This window comes from Dendrobium catenatum, unplaced genomic scaffold, assembly GCF_001605985.2.
Source record: "Dendrobium catenatum unplaced genomic scaffold, ASM160598v2 fragScaff_scaffold_265, whole genome shotgun sequence".
Taxonomy (NCBI): Eukaryota; Viridiplantae; Streptophyta; class Magnoliopsida; order Asparagales; family Orchidaceae; genus Dendrobium; species Dendrobium catenatum.
The window spans coordinates 444968-465947 of record NW_021318727.1 but is presented as its reverse complement, the minus strand read 5'-3'; positions in this window follow the sequence as shown (position 1 = coordinate 465947).

The window sequence follows — 20980 nt, the reverse complement described above, 5'->3', positions numbered from 1 at the left end:
TTGATATATGAAGCTCAAAATGAAATAATTTGAATAATAAATGAAGTCAAAATGTCAGTTCAATGAAAGAGCCAATGCACTATGTTAATTGACTGTAATTTTGTGTTTTGATGTTCATGTGACCTCAGCTAGAAGTGTGGTCTATTGTTTTCCTTCTCAATTTCTAAGAAATTTATATATTTATCTTTATTCATATGATGGAAATTCTCTCTATATATGTCTTTTGAAGTTTATTGGAATATATAATATTTATTTTATTATGGACATAAGTGATTAATTTTAAGGTATAAAATTAAACATGTCACAATGTTCATAGTTTAAAAAGCTTAATTTATTTATTTATTTGTAATTCATTATGGCATCTCTGGATGTCATCAAATCTGGACATTCAAGGTCGATAAGAAAAAATTAGCTCCATAAGTAATGATGCCAAAGTCGCTCTTTAGTATGAAGAATGCAAAAGAAAGTTTCCAACAAATATTGGTTCTAAACTTGTGAGAGCTCAATGGTTGAAATTTGGAGGCCTACATTGACGACTTCCTTATAAAAGGCAAGTCACCGGAGAAACATCTCAAGGATTTGTTTGTCCTTCATTGCCATTAGAAAGTGTCATCATTGATTAAAAGCTACTTAAGTGTGCATTTTTGCACTAAGATAAGAAAGTCCCTCGATTTCTTGATCATGCCTTGTAGAATAAGGTGAAGGCCAAGCTCAAGAAGAGCTCTATTCAAACCATTGTTTACTTACTTTGTTGGCTCAATCATGTGAGCTATTTTTAGAGACTTCTGAGCGATTAAAAGAAAATTTACATGCATATTACACATGCAAGTTTGAAACTCAAGACTTCTTAGTTGATAGCTTAAGCTCCCAACCAAAATATCAAGGAGAAGAGCCATCAAATAAAGTCAACTCTAACCGAACAACTTTTGCATGGGTACAATATTGTGCTTAATTCCATGGTTAAAGTATTGTGCATCCTTTCATTTGGGCATATGGAGTTTAAGAAACATCTTTTAGTAGAAAAGAAAAAATGAACAAAAAATGATGAGAATATTCCAACTCAATTACAATCAAGATGGTCCTAATAAATTTTTATGTGATAATTTATTCAGGTTATTTATTCTATTGATTTGATGTAATATCTTAATATTTTCTTATTTAGCCATGTATTTTATAATAAATGTCTACATTATATTTCAAATTCATATAAGAAAAATGAAATCATGTTAATTATTTCTTTCTTTTTGAAAAAAAAAAGTAAAATAGTCAGATTAATTATTTTAAAGCCCATCGATTAAAATATTGGTAACGAAGTCAGGATATAATTTTTTTTTCCATTTTAAATTCCCTTTCAAGGAGAGATTATTGTGTTCGGATACCGAACGTGTTCAGAGACCAATAAAAAAGCTTCACATCACTGGCGCTCGGTACTGCTCTTGGTACCGACAGCAGCACCGCTCGGTATGCTGTTCGGACAGAATAAATTTTCCCTTTCAAGTGAGTTAATTTCAATTCCTTCAACAGTATTCTCACATTCATGATTACATAAATCTTATTATATTAAATGCTCGTGTAATAATAGCATGAACTAATGAATTATAAATACTAGAGTTTAGGTATTTACTTATCCTCAAATATTTTCATAGAACATACTCCCAAAATATTAAAGTCAAAATGTAACAAAATTTTTTATTTTTATTTTATTTTATTTTTTTTATTGGAGTTTCAGGTCTAATGCCCATGCCATTCTCTAGTATTTATATAATAGAATAGCAGTGATATATAATAGAATATTTTTATTACGTGAGAATCCAAAGAAAGGTAAAAAAGCATCTGAAGTTGAGAAGTAATGATATTAATGACCTCGAAATATTGGAGTGTGTTTCTTCTTCTTCTTCATACAAGAGAAAGAGTGAGAAAGAGTGTGTGTCAGAATATGTGTTTTTCCTTCTGATTCATAAGGGGTACAGAGAGAGATTTTAGTTTTATAGCCATGACTAACTATTCCCCTCTGACCTCATGAAAGGGACTTGGCCAACATGTCTTTCCACTACTAATGACTTATTTATGAATGCTTTCCCCGAGATAGAGAGAGAGAGAGGTGACAGACTGCTTTGGTTGAATGAAGATTGAGGTTTAATTTTGGACGGTTTTTTTATTGATCTTAAATGAATTTTTTGGGTATAAAATTTAAATTTTTTTACTGAAATGCAACTTTAAGAAGTAACAAAAAAACAATCCCAAATGAAACCTAATTTTAGATAGAAGTGCTAATATTTGACATGACCTGAAAATTCGACTTAAAAATTTCATGTTAGGGCAATCAGTTTCGTAAACGGGTCGGGTTCGGGTTCCTAGATTCGACCCGTTTGGAAAAACTGGTCAAGTTTGGGTTGGCCAGAAACCTAAACTCAACCCGATTAACCCATTTTAAGTCACGGCCCGTCTCGCTGACACTCGTAAAGTTTCATCGCGTCGCGGGAGTCATGTCACGCCGCGTGTCTCTTCGCATTCTTTGAATAAGAATGTGTCTGTGGCTCGGGTCAAGAAAACCCGGTAAGCCGCGCAGGTCATGTCAACTAGTGTCAGGTCAGTTCCATGTTCGACCCAAACTCAACCCATGACTTGAGTTTGATAGCCCTAATTTTAAATACCTATGCTATTTTCTGATAGAAGTCTGATGCATTCTTTGAATTAGGGGTGTCAATATTTGACACGACACGAAAATCCAACCCGGACCCGACCCGGAAAATCTGGGTTGAATTCGACCCGATTTCAAAACGGGTCGGATCGGGTTCCAGAAATCGACCCGTTTAAAAAAAGAGTCGGGTTCGGGTTGACCCGCCTCGGGTTGACCCGGCGGGTTGCCGGGTCAACACGCCAACCCGTTTAACTTAAAAAAATTTCAAATTTCTCGCCTCTGCCTGCTGCCTGCCGTGCGCTCGCCTTGCTGCCCGCACTGCCCGCCCGCGTGCCCAGCGCGCCCGACCAAGGAAGGAATTAATTATGTCGACCAATCGGCCGCTTACTCGATCTCCAGAAAAGCAAAGTTACAAATTTATTTGTAATATGATCTATAAAATATTTAATTCATATATTATTTTTCATACATTTTCAATGTCTCAAGCAACGACATTTCATTTCATAAAATAATGAACATATCCCAATAAGAGTACTCATGGTGCTCCACTGCTCCCTACCTTTTTCATGGATTTATTTCTTGCATCTAGGGCTGGAAGCGAACCGAACGTTTGACGAGTTACAAAATATTTGTAATGTGATCGTTTAACTAACTAAACAAACAAACATGAACAACAATTTTAATACTTGATCCTTAAAGAAACAAGCTTGAACACTAATGTGTTCAGTTCATTTATGTTCATGAACGACATCATTTTAAGCTCGTGAACAAGCTCGACATTAAGCTCGATAAGAGGCACGATAAAAGCTCGAATTGTATTCGATTTTGAACTTGTGTATAAGCTCGATAAATGTATTCATTTAGATTAATCATATTTTCATTTTAAATAGATAATTACTTTTATTTTAAGTTTAATTTCATTTTAATTTATACATTCAATAGAATGAATTTGTTTTGAACAAGAGACATTTCACATTTGTCTAAATTTGCTAGATTGTTAGTTTAAGATGTTCATGAACAAATTTAAGATGAATCGTAGATCATTTGTTCTTGAACGAGATCATTTGGTAGCTCAAAAATACTAGTTATGTATATATTCATGATCTTGCTTATTTGATAGCTCAAGAATACTTTTTAGATTTGATCATGAACATGCTTGTTTGATAGCGTAAAAATATCCCTAAATATGTTCACGAACATAGCTCGTTAAGGCTTGTTTGTTTAAAGCTCGATAAGCACTAAACAAACCGAACATGAACCAAACATGAACACTATTAATTTAAATGAATCAAGCATGAACACAAATAATAAAGCTCGAATCAAATACAAACCAACTTGAACAAGCTAATAATAAACGAACTCAAACGTGAATACTCACATACTCGGCTCAGTCAGTTGGTTTGCAGCCCTACTTGCATCATTTTAATTTTATCTTCATTCATAAAATTAAATCACTGTATCGAATAGCAGAGTTAATTCCAACCGTTAAATTAGAATATAATAATTTTTAGTGCGATTATAATAATAAATGGAAAGAATCCGAATCTTAAGAGATCGATTGATAATCCATTTACGGACTGAAAAGTGTGGGCCGGAGGAGAAATCATAGCGGCTTGAATGGGGTTTCCCACCAAGCATATGATTCTTTTGAAGTATAATCATGACCACATTGATAAGTTTTTTTTTTTTTTCAACGCACCTTTATCATAAGATGAGCTTCTTCAGAATATGACAAGAGACATTATTATGTGGTAATATGGAATTTTGGCTAATTTTTTTAATAATAATCTGTCTCTAAAAAAATTATCTTGATCAAACATAAGTTTCAATATAAATATAAATTAAAAACTTTCAAACTAAATTTGGGACCATTCAAATTTCAATTTAAGCAAGCTTATAGTCAAATAGAACACCTTAATAAAGACCAACTCAATGACACCAGATTTAGTCCAATCTGAGCTCAAATGAGCCCAATCAAAGGACTAAAACAATTTTGAAAGCTTCAGTGCATCAATTGGATTTTCATATTGGAAAACATCCAAATATGTAATGCTTATAGTCGAATCAAGTGACTCAAAAAGACGAATCCAACAAGCCCAAGATCATGCAATTCTAACAACATTAAAGTACTTAATGGCTAAGAAAATGCTCTATAACTGAGAAAATCAATATGGGTCATCTGATGGATCATTCTGAATTTGCTGCGAATCTTTCCCACGTCTATCGAGCTAGTTACTCCCAAAAAAATTATAAATAGACTCCTATTTCTCACATGGCAATAAAAAAGGGAGGAATAAAAGAAGGGCTCTGAGGCTTGAAGAATCCTGGAACTCCACCTGGGCACCACCACCGACAAATTCGAGCCAATATACCTCTATTGCTAACCTCTTCCCAACTATCATTTCCAGACCTCCATCCGATAACAGTGGACGAGCCTTCCTCCACTATCGCCCATTGATTATGGTTCCTACGATCACCAATGTTTGTAGACTACGGTTTCTCTATCCATCATCGCTTACTAACTACGATCCCTCCAACCATCATCGCATGACAACTACTATTTTTTTCAAACCATCATTGACTGTTTTAGATCCTTTCAACTCATGCTGCCCGTCAACTATGGTTCTTTGGCCACCGTCACCTGACTACATTCCCTCTAATCATCTTCGCCCGCTGACTATGGTCCCTCCAACCATCGTCACCCACCGACTACAATCCCTTCGACCACCATCGCCTGATTATTGTCCTTCCAACTACTGTTGTCCCGCTGCAATATGTCCAATCTTCATCTATTATCCCTCTGACCATCATTATCCAACTATGGCCCTTTCAACGACTACGGTCTCTCCAACCACTATGATTTAACTACAACCCTACCAACAAAACAAATAGGCCTACAATCTCTTGAGAACAACTGTTAAGTCATTCTCTAACTATGTATTGTGCTCTATATAATATATATTTGTAACATTGAGCCAATGCCCTCCTTCGAGGATTGGCATTTTGTTTGTAATTAAACACAAAAACTAGTGAAATTATTTCAACTTGGCAAGATCCCGTGATTTTTGCCATTTAAAGATTTTTTAACATAAAAATCTTAATGCCTTCTATGACTCTTGCACCTCCTCTCTTTTAAATATTTGTGTGTTGCATCTTCGTACAAAACTAGAATGCTAAACTCTATATTTCTCTTCCATCGTGGATGCTCCAATACACAATAGTTTTGAACCATACATGGGAAGCGATTTCTAGCTGGGCGGGGGGTGCAACTTTTGTTGTCACCTCAAAACATCACTCACGTCAATATCCAGGAAATGGTTGAGTAAAAATAGTCCATTTTCCATGATCTATTATCAAGTCTAAAATAAGTCCTTTAATATTAAGGGCATTCTTATGCATTCTTTTATTGCTTCTCATGCATCAACCCCTATTTTAGTTTTGTAAGAAGTAGGTTTACACTAGAAGGAAACCTTGGTTGTAACCTCAAATGCGATTGTGGCCAAGAAAATTTTTTCTAACATTTTCAACATACAAGATAACGTAAGTAACCATCAGTTTTCATAAATCTCCTAATATATGAAATGATGCTTCAAGTAAATTTCAAGTTTTTTATAGTCCTCAACTGGACTTCTATTCCTTGGGTAAGGTCTTAGTCACAACCTCAGAAAGGCAATAACGGTCTAAAGACAGACTAATCTTTACCTTTCCTTAGAGATACATGTAAAATTCACCCACTCCCACTCAAAGTAGAATCAATCCTAGGAAGATTTGACTCAGTGTCTTCCACACAGGTTAACATCTTCTAACAACTCTCTAACAAATAATGTCAAATAGGTTAAAAATCATTTATAGTTTTTCTCAGCCTCCTCCACACAAATTAATATCATCGAGCAATGCTTTAAAAACATTATTGGATAGTTTAAACTCATCGGTGGATTCTTTTGGCCTATTTCACAGAAGTTAACATCATCGAGCAACGCTCTAAAAAATAACCTAAAATAAATCAGATATTCCTGATAGATTCTCTAATCCTCTTCCACACTAGTTAAAGGTATTGAGAAACACTTTGACAAACCATCATAAATAGGTCAAAAAGCCTTGGTAAATTCTTTTAGCATCTTCCACACAAGTTAACATCATCGAGATACACTCTGACAAATAACCTCAAATAAGTCCAAATTCCATTATGGATTTTTATAATTTTTTAATGCAAGTTAATGAAATTGAATATTTCTCTATCAAATAACCCCAAGAAGGTGTGCTTATGAGATAACCTCGAAGGGAAGCTAGTAATGGATAAGACTCTCACTATGATGACTCCATAAGAATAATTAGTTAACTAGGTCACTGCTCATTCAAAGACCTTTGAAGGTCAGCCTCAAAAGTTACACGTACATCAAATACCTTAAAAAGCTAAAAGAATTAAAAGGTATAAGTACATGAAAATTTTAGAAAGCTAAAAACCTCAAAAGTTATTATCTAAAAGGCTCAAATGGCTAAACACCAGCTCACTTTCATTAGTATCATCGTCTAAATTGGTGGGATTTTATTCGGATGCTTGGCTATGAGTTAGCCCATTAACTACCACCTCATTCTTACATTGTGCCAATCGATCTCTTTTTAAGAAGCTACAGATAAGTACTTCATCAAGACTTTGGAGCATCAAATATTTTATTGCACTATTCTATCTTGCAAGTATCTTCAAAACTTTCTTTGCCTATTTTATGTCAATACGAGCCTTAATCAACTTATAACAAAAGAGATCATACTTCTATCGTAATGGAGGAGCACAATTATCCCCTATCACATCTTTTTGGATTGATTTCAACACATCATAAAACTTCTTACAAACAACTCTAAACTATCAAGTCTCCAATTAATTAGTAATATGATTGTGCTAATAAATGTTATGGTAAACATAGTATTTGATCATGTCTATCAAGTTGTTCACCATCTACCTCCGTTAGTATACTATCTCTAACAAAATGAAGCTTAACTATCACCTTTAGCACACTGTTGAGTACCAACAAAGTAGCATCAACCATTATCCAAATTCTAAATATCCACTGATATCTCCAACTCTTCTTCCAAGCATTACTTTTGTTGGATCTCCTACATGATGTTGCCACCGTCGAGTGCTTTATATTTTTTAAGGGAAAGATTGGACTGAAATAAGATAACCAGGTATTAATAGCCACTAACAAGTACTAATGAGATTCGCCCCTCACAGAGGAAGATTAGTGCCTACATAGGAAGGAAGGGAAGATAAAAAATTGTGTTCTCTCTAACCAGTAACCACCAAAAGATTATTTATAAGTTCAAAAAGGAAGGGAAGATAAAACATATTACAGAATTTTCTAAAAAAAAATTCTTTCTATTTTTTTCCTCAATTTACTAGATAAATTTTGGACCAACTCCAAAAATTTGTGCTCTCTCCCTAAACCCCTGAGGAGGGTATTTATAGGTGCAAAGGAGAGGGGATGATAAAAAGGGTTTTCTAAAATTTTTTTAATTTTTTTTGGGATTTTTTATTAATTTTTTAGAATTTAAAATAGAAAATCATTAACTTTTTTATTTGTACAAACATAATAATAAATTTTTTATTAATATGGTAAAGCCTCCAAACAAGGTCTCTTCTATTGCTTTTACATTCTAAAAAAATTACATTTCTTGAAAATTCCAATATAAATGGATCAAAAGCAAAGCGCTAGCCCCTTACACACATGAAGAACATGTGTCGAGGTCGGTTCAACCTTCAAGTCTTTTTTGGGCCCAATTTTGGCCTTAACGGTCTAATTAAAACTTGTTTGGGAACCTCAAAACCATTTTTCGATATTTTGGGCTTAATTTTGATATTTTTGGAGCCATGTGAAGCATTTATAGTCAACTTAAAGAAATTTTAAGAGTTTGGAGCACAATTTCCTAATGTTCTTTGCTCTAGTCGGCATAACTTTAGTAAATGCAAGATAGATGATGAAGAAATATTTCTTGGTTCATGACTCCAAGGGGAAGTCCACTATGAAATCCAAGAAGCACTCACGCCTTTCTATTTTCCTAAAATTTTGATTTCTTCTATTCAAAGACTTAGATGTGTATTTTGAACTATACAAGCTTTGATAATAAAAAAATAGGGAGAAACTAATATGTCACCAAATAATTGGCTTGATCGGGCATGAATCTTGTTGAAAATATGGATTGAAAACTTCCAAATTTAATTTGGGGCCATGGAAACTCTTATTTCAATAAACTTTTACTCAAATTGAACTTCTCAAAAAGAAGAATCCAATTCGAGCCCAAATGAGCACAAATCAATGGACAAAAATATGCTATAACCTTCAAAACATTAATTGGATATAACAAAATGACATCCAAATATGACATATTTCTAGTCAAATTGAGCATCTCAATGAGGCAAATTCAATAAGCCCAAGATCACTCAATTTTAACATAATTCAACCACATAAATTTTGAATGAATGCTCTATTAATTAGGGAAATTAATATGGGTTGTCCAATGGAACACTCCAAATTTTCCCATAATCTTTTTATAATTAGTGAGCGAGGTGAAAGTTTAGAGAGGTTATAAGATCTCATTGAACTATCACTAGGCACATCAAGAGAGGAGTGAATTGGTACTTTTAAAAAATGCTGATACAAAAAAGGAAATTTTGTATTTTATGCAATATAACAACTTTTTAAAAAATAAATTCTGCATGAGTAACAAATACAAGCTGAAGCAATTTAAAACATGACTTTCTTTTTCAAAATTTTGAAGGATAAATAAATCAAGAGTAATATGTAATTTTTACTAAAACAAATAAAATATAATTGTAGCTTGCAATAAAAAATTAAACTCATGCAAGAAATTTAAAATGCAGAAAAATAATAAAGCTAAAAAAAAAATAGATAGAGCACACCAAAAATCTTATAGTGGTTCTGTCAAACTTAACCTACATCCATTTCTTGGAGTCCTCCTTTGCAGGTATTGCATTAATACTATAGAAACTCTCTTTTTACCCTATAGTAAGGCAGAGAAGCTCTTATAAAATCACTTCCACCAAACCCAGTGTGGCGGAGAACCAAAAGCTATGTCACCCTCTTGGTGATGGCAGTAAACCTTCAATCCTTTTCATGTTGCGGATCTTTTTTCATGGATTATGATTTTGATGATGCCAAACACTCTTATTTCTCTACGACTACCTTATCTACTGACATTTCATGTCCACAAGATCAGACTGCAATTTAGAACCAGCTCAAAATTGGGTAGATTAGGTCTGAGTCAGTTTGTACCCCTTTTTCCTTTCTTGAGTCTATTATATTTGGTGTGGCTCATGATGCTATGTAACTTTGCACACACACACCTTGGACGTTTTATTGTCTGTACCCTAGAGTTTACTATTTTTGGTAACATCATTCGGGATAATATTTATATCGACCTGGATGGTCGGTTCAAAAATAGAAACCTTAATTAGGGCATTATCCTCATTCAGGCAAGTGTCGTTAAGATAATCGGCCTAGATGATCGATCCTTATATCGGCGAGGACGATTGGCTCAAATTAGAAAGAATCAATCACCATAATCAAATTAGGTATTATTTATTTTTGTATATCGGCCAGGACGATCTCAATATCGGCCTGGACGATACAATACAATTATGCCTAAATTAATCTTGTAGTTATAGAAAGAAATTAAAGCTGATTGATACGATTACATCAGGCGGGCCGATAGCAGGATCGGCCGGGACGATGTCCTGGATAATTGATATCGTCTATAATCTATTACGAGCAATGTTCAGGACGATTGTACTCGGATTTGAACTAATCGGCCAGGATAATATTATATCGGCTTGGACGATGTGACTAATTTTCTTTTGATCGTCCCATATCGTCCCGTTTGATTGAGCTTATTTTATATTGATAGGCCAGGACGGTATTCTTATCGGCCTGGATGATAAAGTCAGCAAGTTGTATTAATGAGCTCGTTTTGAGATCTTCTATTTAAGCTTTTGACAAGGCACTTTTGTAGGTGTCTTTGGCAGCCATTGTAGCTTCATTCTTTTGGGAAAACTTGAAGAGAGAGCTTGAAATAGAGTGAGGAATGGGTAAAGTCTGAGAGAGGGAGAAGATCTTGTGATGGGAGACTCAAGGGAGTGTGGAGGGGGATTCCACACGGTTGCTCCGGTAGGCTTGCACCTTAATACCATCGGATTCAAGGCTTGTCTTGAGAGAAGTTCACAAAAGAAGAAAATCTCTTTGGTGTCAAAGGACCCAGTGACTCCGCCGCACAGGGAAGATGGAAATGATTTTGTAATGACTTCTCAGCCTAGCTATGGGGGCTAAAGGAGAGACACTTAATTTAGTGCAATACTTGGAGGGTGCCTCCAAGAAGTGGACGTAGGTCGAGGTTTGAATTTACCACTATAAATCTAGAGTGTTCTTTCCTTTATTATTTTCGCATTTAATTTTTGCATTGTGTTTTCTCTTGGTGAATCTTGGTTTTGGTTTTAAGTTTGAGTTTTGTTTAATTTACCAATTCACCTCTCTCTTAATTAACCTTGGGCCAATTCAAAAGGGGCCTAACATCCCTAACAAACTTTTAAGTGGTATTATAAAGGGATTCATAAAATAAGTTTTTGAAAGATTTTAAATTTTTGATCCATGGCTAATTTTTATAATTGTAATATTGCCGAAAATTATTCAATCACCAGCCTTACTTATTTATTTTGTTCTGTGTTTTAGTTTTTTTTTTAAGTGTTTACTTTTTTTTCTTTTTTATCTTGAGTGTTGCTTTTTGTTGTTGTTTTTTTTTTTTTTGAAGTTTTCACTAATTAACACACACATATCACTTTTTTGAAGATCTTTTTTTTTTAAATGAAAAGTCTATCTCATATTTTTCTTGAATTCTTATGTAAGTTGTGGTTGGCTTATCTAAAACAATCAAAGAAGTGAAACTCATGATTTTGACCCTCAATCTCTATTTCATAATAGAGGTTATTCTATTTTTGATTTAAAATCTTCATCATGTTTTAAATTGGATTGAAACTGAACTATTTTATCTCCCTATATTTTATCTATCGCATAGGAATTTTTTGCAAGTTGTTAAATCTATCTCATAATTTTCTTAATCAAGTAGTCCGATTTGTCAATACAATTGGTTTACTTTAGCCCATAACATTAAAAAATAATCCCAAGGACCTCAAGAATATTAGAAATAGCCCATAGCATTAAAAAATAATGTTCACTCCTTCATCTTATAAATCCTCCCATGGATGAAAGGAAAATCTCATGACTCTCAATTCCCTTTTCTAGGCTTCAATTTTATTCAATAAAAAGGGTTCAACATTGTTTTGTATATGCAGAGCACATTCCACATTGTAGACCCCAATGCATATCTACCAAAGGTGGAGCTTAATTATCACCTTATTAAGAATGTTAGATGTAACTATTTTTACTTTCATGTATTGGTACTCTATTTCAATGCCATTTAATTCATTCAAGGTGTATTGCAATCAAGGATTCGAACCAAGTCCAAGTCCCAACCATTTTGCTGAGAGGGAAAATGTGCTAAAATTCTTATTATAATTTATTTAAACTATATCATACTAAAATTATAATAAAAAATTAATTAAAAAAATTTAAGTTAATAATTAATTAAATATGTTATTATATTAATAATTAATTAGACCAAGTTTATTAAATTAATAATTAATAAAAATAAACTAAAATTATTAATTAATTAAATTAATTAAGAAAAAAATACTATGAAGCCGAAAATATGCCGGAACGCCACCGAAAAGTCGTCGAAAATCTGCTGGAAAGTCGCCAGAAATCCGTCGAAAACAAGAACATCAAAAAGTTGTCGAAAAACCACCAAAAATATTTCTTAAAAAAAAAAGCCGTTGGAAAACAGTTCGCCGGCAAGCCGCCGGAAAAATCCACCGGTAATTGATGATTTCCATGTAGTGATTATTTTTAATGTAATACATTTGTTGTGGAATGTAGAACTATTAAATACAAGTATACATAAAGATGAACTAGAAATGAGTTGGAGACCTTACATTGATTTCATAGGATATAATTCTATGTATGATCTAATAGAAAATCCTTTTCCTCTCGCTCTGCACCGCTAGGGCACCGTACCGACGCTTGCTCCGCGCCGTTAGGGCTTTGCCCTAGCTTTCCTTGGGCTTGGATCTTCCGGTGGATCTGCTGGTCTCCAGGGAGTTTCTTCTTGTCTTCCATCTTCTTTTTCTGCTTACGGTTTGTTTTTTTTCCTCCTCCGGGAGGTGTGGATGGTATGGTGGTTAGTCTTGTTTGTGACCCAGGTTTTTTGGATGAGTCCTTTAAATCCGGTTCTTTTGTGAATGCTCTTTCTGGTTCTTTGAATGCAGCTCATTTTCCTGAGTTACGAAAGTGTTCTTGTCGTGGTTTGCCCTCTTTATGGATTTCGGAGGAAGAAATTTTGGCTTTGTCTGTTCCTTTTCAATTTGCTCTTGTTGGTTTCTTTCCTACGCGTCGCCCCTCACTAGATGCCATCTGGAAATTTTTTTTCAGTTTGAAGCTGAATGCTGAATTTTTGGTTACTGTCCTGGATCAATCTCATATTCTAATTAAGCTTTCAAATGACTTGGATTATAGTAGAGTTTTTTGCCATAGATCGTATTTGGTGAATAATTGATTTTTGAAACTCACTAAATGGTCGCCAGATCTTGATGTCAGTGTGGAGTCTCCGGTAATTCCTATTTGGGTTGCCTTTCCCAATCTGCGTCAGCACCTTTTTGCACCTCGTATCCTCCATGCTTTGGCTTCTTTGTTTGGCCGTCCATTAAAAGTTGATAGTTCTACCTCTATAGGATCTAGGCCTTCTGTAGCGAGGGTCCTGATGGAGTTAGATATTACTAAGGATTTTCCTGAAAAAATTTGGGTTGGTCCAGAGAATTCTGGGTATGTTCAACGGGTTGTGTTGGAGGAGGTGCCTGCTTACTGTATGTTGTGTAAACGCCTTGGTCACTCTAGGGGGGAGTGTGGTAGTTTTCCTGCTACTTTGAATGGTTCTCAATCTCGTGGAAATGCGGTTTTGCCTGTTGCTATTGCAAAAAGTGGTGATATTGTCGATTCATCTTTGGGTGGTATTGAGGCGCATATTGTGGAAGGTACTTGTGATCTTCTTGTTTCTGATATTGTGGGACGTCGACTTCCGGAGGGTGGTGTTGCTGAGATTGAGGAATCTTTGGTTGCTCTCAACTCCTCAGACAATATTCTCCCAATGAATGTTGTTAATTTGGTGAATGATGCGAATGATGTGTCTGGCGATCATGTTGGCAATCTGTTGGATGCTCTTTCGGTCTTATCCCCTAATGCCTTACCCTTTGTCCCACCGGGTACTGAGTTGGTCTCTCCTTTCCCTTTAAATTGTGATGGTGACCGTAATTCTGTGGAGGTAGGGGCTTCTACCCCTGAAGCTGTGGTTTTGGCTGTTTCAGATGGGGTGGGGGTTGCTGTTTTACCTATTATTGAGGTGGGGGTTGGCTCGCCCCTTATTTTTTCTCCCGTTCTTAACTCTTGTAATGAGGGGGCTATGTGCAATATTGTGAATGGGTATGTTGATCCGGCTAGACTTTCGTCTGATGCTATACCGGATGTGACTGTTCTTAATGTTCGGGGTGATGATGTTGTTAGGAAGGAGATTAATTCTGGTGATGGATTGGCTCCTAACACTTTCGTGGATGTGCCTGTTAAATTATTAGAGACAAATGATATGATTTATCATGTGGGCGATAATTCTGGGATGGATGTGTGTCTTCACCTGGATTGGCTTCATTGTTCGTCGTAAGCTGATTCTGATTCCTCTTCGGATCATGGTGGTGGCTCGGATCCTGGAAATGATTTAAAAATGGTTCGTGATCATCCGGTTTTTGTTGGTGCTCGTGGTAGACCCCGTGGGAGAGGTCGCCGGGGTCGTTAGTTTAATTAACTAATTTATTTCAAGCTGATTCGTCTGAATTTTGGTTGGTGTTGGTTGTGGCAGGCGATGATGTGGCTGGGGCTTGCTCCTTGGTGCTATGGCTCCTGGCAACCTTTGCTGTGTTTTTCATCAAATTGGATGGTCGGTGCGTAGTGTCGGGGAGTTGGTAGCCTCGGTCAATTACTGAGCCTACTTCATCTGTTTTATGTATTTTCTTTTTTTTTTTTTTTTTGGTTTTTTTTTTTTTTTTTTTTTTTGGCTTTTACTTGGATTTCAGACTCTTGTAACCTCACTGTTGCTATAATAATACTTTTTGTTTAAAAAAAAAAAAAACTAGAAATGAGTTCTGAGAGCCTAGAATCTAAATAACAGTTAAGGTTATTAGGATTATAAAATCAAGATTCAAGTAGTAATATAAGTCATGGAAAATCCAAATAATAAGATGAGATAAGTTGAGTCAAAAATTACATTTTTTTTTATTTTTTTGAAAGTTCTTTATTTGATGTTTGAGGTAATGCAATTTATGAAATAATGAGCATACACATATAATGGTAAGAGACAAAAGTAATCTTTAAATTTTAAAATAATTATAAAAACTATGCTTTGATAGATCATGCTTTATGATTTAGATCATGCAATATAAGTTCAATTTCCTTTCATCTCTTCAAGAGTAACTCTAAGTGGACTTGATGAATGCCTAAAGTCATTCCAAAAATGAGAAAACAACCGTGAATATTTCAATACCACGGTATATAAAATCAGAAAAGATAGTCATCATACATCGTTAAAAGGTTGCAGGGACATTACACAATTAAAAGAGGATCCATATAAACATAAAGGTTCCATAAGGACTTATGAATGTTGTCTTATCTTGATCTTTTGGGGTAATCGAATATGATGGAATCCTAAGTATCCATCCAACAAATAATAGAAATGTTTTCCAACCATTCTATCAAGTATTTGATCAAAAAAGAGAAATAGGAAATGATCCTTCCTAGTATCTTTGTTAAGCTTTCAATAATCAATACAGATCCTCAACCAAGTTACAAGCATAGTAGGAATATGTTCTTTCTTCTTATTTATACTGACGGTTAACCCTCCATTCTTTAGAATGAATTGAATTCGGCTAACCAAATAAATGTCAGATATAGGCCAAAGGTTATACACATTTAACCATTTTAAAATCTCTCTCTTAATTATTTCTTTTATAATTTGATTTAACCTCTTTTGTGGGTTAGCATTAGGTTGGCATTCTTCCTCTAAAAAAATCTTTTGCATACAAAGGGTTGGACTAAATATCCTAGGGTCTTCATTGATAATACAAAAGAAAAATCACACTTTCTCCCATAAATCATCCTTAAATAATGACATATTTAAATAACTATCACTCAGCATCTCCTCCATAACTTCATGACACAAGCATCCATTGATTTAACTCTAAATTAGTACTCACTCTAATCCTTAGGAATCTTTATAAATTTTAGAATGTTAAAGGTGACTTCTTGGTGAAAAACTCTCAGTATCAACTTACCCTTTTAAACATCAATCAAGTTTCTACATATGGAAAAGAAAGGTTTACCAAAGATGAAAGGTATTTCTCTATCTTCCTCCATATCTATAATAATAAATTTTAGAGGTAAAATTAGCTTATTAAATTTCATTAAGATATCTTTTTTTACCCCTGTTGATAAGTGAATGAACGATCACCTAACAGTAAGATAAAAGTAGTAAGTTGGACTTCTCCTAGGCTTAATCGCTTAAAGAAGAACAATGGAATAAGTTTGATTCTAGCACCTTAGTCACTTAGTGCTCTCCCACAAAGCTTATCTCTATAGCCATGGGACTAGTGGAACTATCATGAACCTTAAGCTTATATGGGATTTTATTTTGAATGATTTCGATACATTGCTCAATAAGGCCTATTATTTCAAAATCTCTTATTTTTTTATTTTTACTTAAAATATATTTTATCAATTTTGCATACTTAGGCATTTTTTAAAGGCTTCTATAAAGGGTATATTAATTTTAAGCTTTTTAAACACCTATAAGTATCTTGAAAATTTTCTATGTTTTTTTTTTTTTTAATAATTTAAGGAAAAGGTGGTGGTGTCCTCTCAACAACCTTCCTTATTTATTTTCAAATTTTTTTAATGGGTTTAGATTTTTCCTTAGGCTTAATAAGCTCTAAAAATTCTTCCTCAAGAATTTCTTTTATAACCTTTTCCTCTATCTTCTAACACTTTTCCACTCATCAATTAAATATACTTATAGTGTTCCTTACATTTTTCTTTTGGATTTACTTTGATGTTACTAAGCATAGTATCTTTGGGTCTATTATTTAAAGAACCAGCTAACAGTCATAATTGGTTTTCATTATTTCTTATTGTAATAGCTTGACTTTACAACTGAGTACTCATCTACAAAATTAAATCTTCTAATGAAGGCTTCTTTATCCTTAGTATAATTATTTGAACTAAATCTAGAAGATAATTAGGCCTTGGGTTTGCTAATTTTGAGGAGGGTTCTAGCTTCCTACTTAATTTGGTTGGTTAGAGTTCTAATTATTATTCCCGTTTGGATTATTACTTCAAATAAAGTTGGGGTAATTTCTCCAACCAAGATTTTAAAAATCATCAAAATACTCACTCTTATGTGATAATAATTTTACCCATATAAATCTTGAAAATCATCCATGATTAAAAATCCAAAAGTCTTACCACCTAGATTGGTTATACTAATTACATGTCCTTGAATAAGTGAAAAGATAATCGAATCTGCGTTCCTAATTGATATGCATAACCCAAATGAATTTTAGTAAATTTTAATTTAGGGATGCCTCTAACAAGATTCAATTGAGTTATTTTCATAAGCATTTTCATGCCAGCATGACATAATCCCCTATGCCATAGCCAACATCCATCTGCAATAATTTACAAACAAGTAATGCCACATTATTTATCAAAACAATTTTAAATAAAGCATATAAAGTTATTGATTTTGTATTCCTTCCAAAATAGTTTTTTCTATTAAACGTGATCTAGCAACTATTAGAAAAAAAAAACTTTATGTTATAGCCTTAATCACATAATTCTTTAATTCTTAGTAGGTTACGTTTAATTCCCTCAACTAATTAGACATTTTCAATATTAAAGTTTTTAGTTTTATCAACTACACATTCACATAATGCTTTCATGGTAGTATTATCCCCCAAAGTGACTTTACATCCACTTCCAGAATCTAGCGTAATAAATTACTTCAAATCACCAATCCTATGTCTCTAGTAGTCATTGTCTAGGATCTATATACTCTAACTAGACCTCTTGTGATAGCACATATAAAGCAATCATGGGCTAAGTTTGGGGAACTAAGTAGGTTTGTGTCCCACCTCATGATTGAATATATGAGTGCTATGTTGTGATGTTGATGCTTTGGGCCTCCAAATCATATGTGTTCTATGATGTACTATGCAATTCCATGCTCTGTATCCTAGTATGCCACTAAAATAGCACTTAACCCCTAGAAATGGATTTACAAATCTAAATGGGCAATGAGGTCTTCTCCTACGGATGGGTGATACATGTTGTTTTCTAGGTTATGGCTTTCTAGTTTGTGTAAGCATGAGTGTATTCCTTAGGTATCATTATTTTCTTTATTAAACATTCATTTTTACTTTTATTGATTCCAACTTTTACTTTCAATGCATGGTAATGATTGTCTAGTTCAAATGCAAGCTCTTCTAGATCTTTAAATGCCTCTTCTAACTCAATATGATCATTTATCAAGGATTCATGCAACTTCTATAAATCAACATGCAATCTATTTAATGTGTCCACCTCTTCAATTAATGATTCATGCTCCATAACTAATGCAATGTGCTTAATTATTTAAGATGGATGATTATTAGTTAAATTCTCATGGTGTTCTTTTAATTTTTTTTAAGTGTAAGTGCAAATTTTTCAACATTCTGTTCTAGTCATATATTTGTTCAGATAAAAAAATAAATCATTATTATGAACAAATTTTTTGTATGGGGTGAAATAAGTCTACAATTACTTTCTTTAATGTATCTTTGATTAAATATGTATAGCTTAACATGATACCATCCTGAGAGATAGACTAATATTTAACTATCGATTTGAAGAAAGAAACATGATTTATTTTAATTATAAAAACAAGCATAAAGAATATCTGATTCTCCAATTGATAGAAGAATATTGACTTATTATTTTGATTATGAAACTAAACCAATGTATAAAGCTATGGTATATGATCACATGATTTTTCCCCTACCTTAGAAAGAAATTAAGATAGGGTTTATTTTTGTATTGGGTTCGATCTAAAATACCTATAAGGGCAACCGCCTATAGTTAATTACATATAAAAAGATAATACTCCCAATTAGAGTGTAGACTAAAAATTTTAAATTCATATAGATTTAAAAAAAAAAAAGTTTGGGTTCCAAGGATCTCAAGATAAATTTTATATTTTAGACAGTTGATATTAGTTTTGATTGAGGTTTAGATTTGGAGTTCAAAATTTATATTATGGAATGAGAGAACTAAAGAGTTTGAAGGGACTAAAGAGTTTATAGAATCTAGACTTTGGTTTACCTAGAGTTAACTATCAGCTAACAATCCTAAGTACCAAATAATCGCCTTATGTATGCAAGATAGGATGACTCTATCTTAGGAATAAAAGAGATCTACTTTTCAAAACTATGATTAAAACTTTATAATATGCAAATGAATCTAATCAAATAATGAAATGATGCATGAAAAATCATATATAAATAAAATCTTTTATTCAATTATAATTTATTCTAATACAAATCAGGGTCTGCTAAAAATAAAGGTGGACTAGTTTCACCAACAAAAAGCCTTGATTTCTACATCATTTCATCAGATAGATTTTAATATGAGTGCTTATTATAACTTTTGAATCTTTTGGCTCCAATGTTTTCTTTATGATTTCCAAAATATAGTGATCTTCAAAGGAAGAAGAATCACTACAATTTGTAATTTTACATAAGTAGACATCTTTAATCATTTACAACACATGATACTATATAACTCAATGTAACATACAAGAATCTAAAACATTTATATTAACACTTTCCATTATAATTATATTTACAGCATTGCCTAGATACATTCTGTATTACAAAAATATAAAAGAACAGTACAAAAAAATGCACATATAGAATAATACAATATAAATGTATACAAGAATATATAACATGTTTAGAGAGCCCATTTCAATTCTAAATGATTTATAGTGCACCAACATAAACGTAAACATAACATCTAGAGTATAGAAAGTATACATATTAAACATGAGTACCTTTCAGACAAGGCACTCCAAAAACAATAATTCACACAACCAGCCTTGCATAGGTTATAGTGGGTTGTCCTAGCAAATTATTTAAAATGTGTGTAAAAGTCTATGTAGCTTGGATAGGTCCTAGTTTTTTTAGTGTTAAAAATTATCTAATACTTGAATGTTATTTGTTTAAGATCCAAGAATATTTTTTAGTTCAAGTATTAACGTTTTTAGAAGTTTTGGATTTGTTTTAAAGATTTACTTTGGAATGTTTGAGTGATTTAGTTTTAGATTTTAAAGAGCATAACACTAAATGAATTCCGAGTGAAGGAAGAAATTGATTAGTATGTCCTAGACTCATATTTGTATTTCTACCATTCCTCCAAAGATAGAATAGATTGGTTGTATAGAGTCCTTTTTGATTAGTTGTTTTAGTCTTTAAAGCTTTAAGAATCCAACGCACCTTTGCTCTCCAAATGGAAGGGTATATAAACTTCCGTTTTAATATGATTTGTTACAGATTTAACTCTGATTAAGTGGTAATCGACATTATTATACCAAAGTGATGAAGTCTATTTCACCCTTCTTTAGTATGATCAGGTTTTCATGCGATATACCATTGTTCTTTAGCTTTAGTTTTTATTTCATTTGATTAAGTTCATTGAATTGATCGATTTCTAAAATTTTATGATTTTATTAATTTTCGTTTATAATTTAAATATTTTAATTGTTGGGTTTGACCAAACTTTAAATTTTTATTTGATTGAAATTTTTAATGTTTCTAACTCATATGAAATATAAGACTTAATATGAAGTTTAATACCATTGAGTTTGTATTTTTAGAATTTTATTGAATTAATATATATTTTTACAAAAATTATCCATTTAATGAATTATTTATTTACGTCATTGAGTTTGTATTTTTTAGAATTTTATTTAATTAATATATATTTTTACAAAAATTATCCATTTAATGAATTATTTATTTACGTTATAAAGTTTTCTAAAAATTTAAGCAATAAATCAACTCTAAACCACTTAAATTCTTCACCAAAT